At 46.4% G+C, this 2,791-nt stretch overlaps 1 long non-coding RNA gene across 1 annotated transcript; it reads right to left on the bottom strand.

Annotated features, from left to right (window-relative positions):
* Positions 1–312: 312 nt before the first annotated feature.
* On the bottom strand, positions 313–2,406 carry LOC143809425 (uncharacterized). Its single transcript, XR_013222271.1, has 3 exons — positions 2,178–2,406; positions 1,156–1,192; positions 313–551 (listed from the first exon to the last, which is right to left on the bottom strand). It is a non-coding gene; the product is annotated as an uncharacterized LOC143809425 (long non-coding RNA).
* Positions 2,407–2,791: the final 385 nt, after the last annotated feature.

The raw sequence follows: 2,791 nt of genomic DNA, 5'->3' as shown, positions 1-2,791 counted from the left end.
TATATATAGTTCTACACCCCAGGGCTACAAGTATGTATAAGCCTATACCTGAAGGCCACGAGTATGCATAGGTCTACACCTGAGGTTCATGAGTATATATAAAAACCTATGTAAAGTGACCGAGGGCAGTAGCCGTGCATGAGCTGATGCTCCATAACGCCCCTATACTTTACAGAAAAATCGCGTCCCAGTCCCAATGTGCTGTCAGGTGTAGTGTGTGTCACACTCACTTGTAGGCCGCAGGCCTCCGGTGTCTCCAGGTCTCCATCTTCAGGAGCTGTGGCACATAACTCAGGGGACACTCAGTTAGTTTCAACAAACAAAAGTTTACTGGACAGTTCAAGTTCATCAGGTTGTAACACGCAGTAGTGGGCAAAACACTTCTTATTCCTTGTTTCCTTAATACAGTACGTTTTCAGCATTACTATCCATTCCTCCTGGACTATCCCTACATTTACGGTTTCCGGTAGCCCCAGGGATTTCCCACCCAGTTACGCAGTACACCGGGGATCCGTTACCTTCCCTTCATACGGTCCCACGTCCATCATCTCCTGCACACCAAAGAATAAGGCATTATTTGTACTTGTAACGAGCCTTGAGCTATGGACGTTGCAGTAATGTCGGCAAAAGGATTCCAGTAAGGCCTCCCACTGCCCCGATAGATGATAGATTCTTGCTGGCGCTAGCAGCCCATTGCACTTGAACTTGATCTGCAATACTGTACTTCCCTTATCAGGAAGTAGTCCCTTTTTACAGGGGCTTGCCCCTCTCACTATGGACTATTCCTGAACATTAACAATGTCTGCCCCTACATCCTATAGCTGACAGAATCTCATTCACAACATTATACACTACATTGCTGCATATTACACTCACATTACTCTATCAAAGTCTATTTTACCCTATGGTCACTACCTTATGTCATTTATCTTAAATGTTACATTTTCCTGCTGTACACTATGCCTATTACACTAACAATACTTTTTCCACACAATAAATTATACATTACCATATTACATTTTTTAAAACCACCATTCATGCTTCACATCACGAAACATATGTAAAACCGCATTACACTATTCACTTTATAACACACCACAGCATGACTGGTGTCCTCAGGGCTAGAAATATGACAGTACTGTCTGCCATTCTTACCCTCCTTATCGATGGTCGTCTTAAAAAATCCAGGAACCTGCAAAACACCAATACACATAAAACCTAAAATTAACAGTCTCTTCCTCCAAAGTGTATAGTGTCTGTTACCAGTCAGTAGTGCCCCTAGAACATAGAGTTCAAGTTCTTTGGGCCTGTGGTCCAGTCCAATATACTCCCTCGTGCAACTTACTTAGAGTTTTACAGTTTTTGGCAGTCAAGACCACTAAAGCGATCCTTTAGCAGTTTACAGTCCCTTAATCCAGCAGGGAATGTACAACTCTGCCCAAAACCAAACGGGGGGGGGGGGGGGGAACAAACTCTTTGGCCATTCTGATCAACATGAGGGATCATGGTCATAGCTGGGCCTCCTGTCCTCAGACCTTTACTGACTTTCAGACTCCTCTTTTCTATTCTGGTTGGTTCAGGCATCTGCATTTTCTCCTCCTTCAGGGGTCCTGGGGACCACCTCCACCTGCTCCGTACAGCCCGGTTCCCAGGTGCCCGAGCCACAAGTGACTCAGCCTCTGGTAGTGTCGGAGCTCCTGACATGTAGAAATGGGCCACCGCCCCTTGCGTCACCTGTACCATTGGCTGTTCTTGTCTGGGGGACCCCCAGAGACCGTCCGATATCCTGAAAGTGGTAGATCTTGAACCACCTCTGTGACTCTCTCCCAGGCCCTTTCGTTATGCAGGACAGGCTCATCCTGCTCTCTGTCTTCCCTGACCATTCCTACGGGGTACTATTGCTGATGTCCCTCCATGTTCAAGGAGGTGACTCTGGTACCGTTAATTCTTGCAGTCTTTGGTTTAGATGCTCCGTCTCAACTACCCTTTGGTCAAAGAGAATATGATTACGGGTCCCAAATTCTTCGATAAACCCCATTTTACACTGCGGGCCATAGGTAATGACTTCCCCCCAGATGGGCCAACTCCGAATACCTTGAAGCCACTAGTATGTCCCTGAGTCTGGTTGTGACCCGTTTCCTCTTTTCCATCCAACCCAGGCTCCTTAGGTCACTCACCAGCTGCCCATTCTGGCTCTCCCGTCCTCGGTCCTCAGGAACCCCATAGGTGAAGGCCACATCCTTGCTTTGGACCTTAGCTGCCGAGCGGAGTCGCCCAATTCCAGGCCACATGCTGGGCTACCACTACATTTTCTGTTTACATCAGCTCCCGCTACCTGTAACGAGCCTTGAGCTCCGGAAGTCATAGGAATGTCAGCAAGGGATTTCAGTAAAGCCTCCCACTGCCCCGAAAGATAGATTCTTGCTGGCAATATATTATCTGACTCCTATCAGGAAGCAGTCCCTTTTTTCTGAGGCTTGCCCCTCCCACTGTGGTCTAGTCCTGAACTTTAACAATGTCTGTCCGTACAACATGTGCCTGATAAAATCTCCTCCGAGTCCACAACTTTATACATTACATTGCTGCACATTAAGCAAAGTATACTCACATTACTGTAGCAAAGTCTATCTTACCCTATGGTCACAACCTTATGTCCTATTCTATACCAATCTTATACTTTGCATTCCCTATTTTCCTGCTGCGCACTATGCCTATTATACTATACACACTATACATAAGTATATACACTCACCGGCCACTTTATTAGGTACACCATGCTAGTAACGGGTTG

This window comes from Ranitomeya variabilis, chromosome 2, assembly GCF_051348905.1.
Source record: "Ranitomeya variabilis isolate aRanVar5 chromosome 2, aRanVar5.hap1, whole genome shotgun sequence".
In the NCBI taxonomy this organism is placed as follows: Eukaryota; Metazoa; Chordata; class Amphibia; order Anura; family Dendrobatidae; genus Ranitomeya; species Ranitomeya variabilis.
This window is presented reverse-complemented; position numbering and strand designations above follow the sequence as displayed.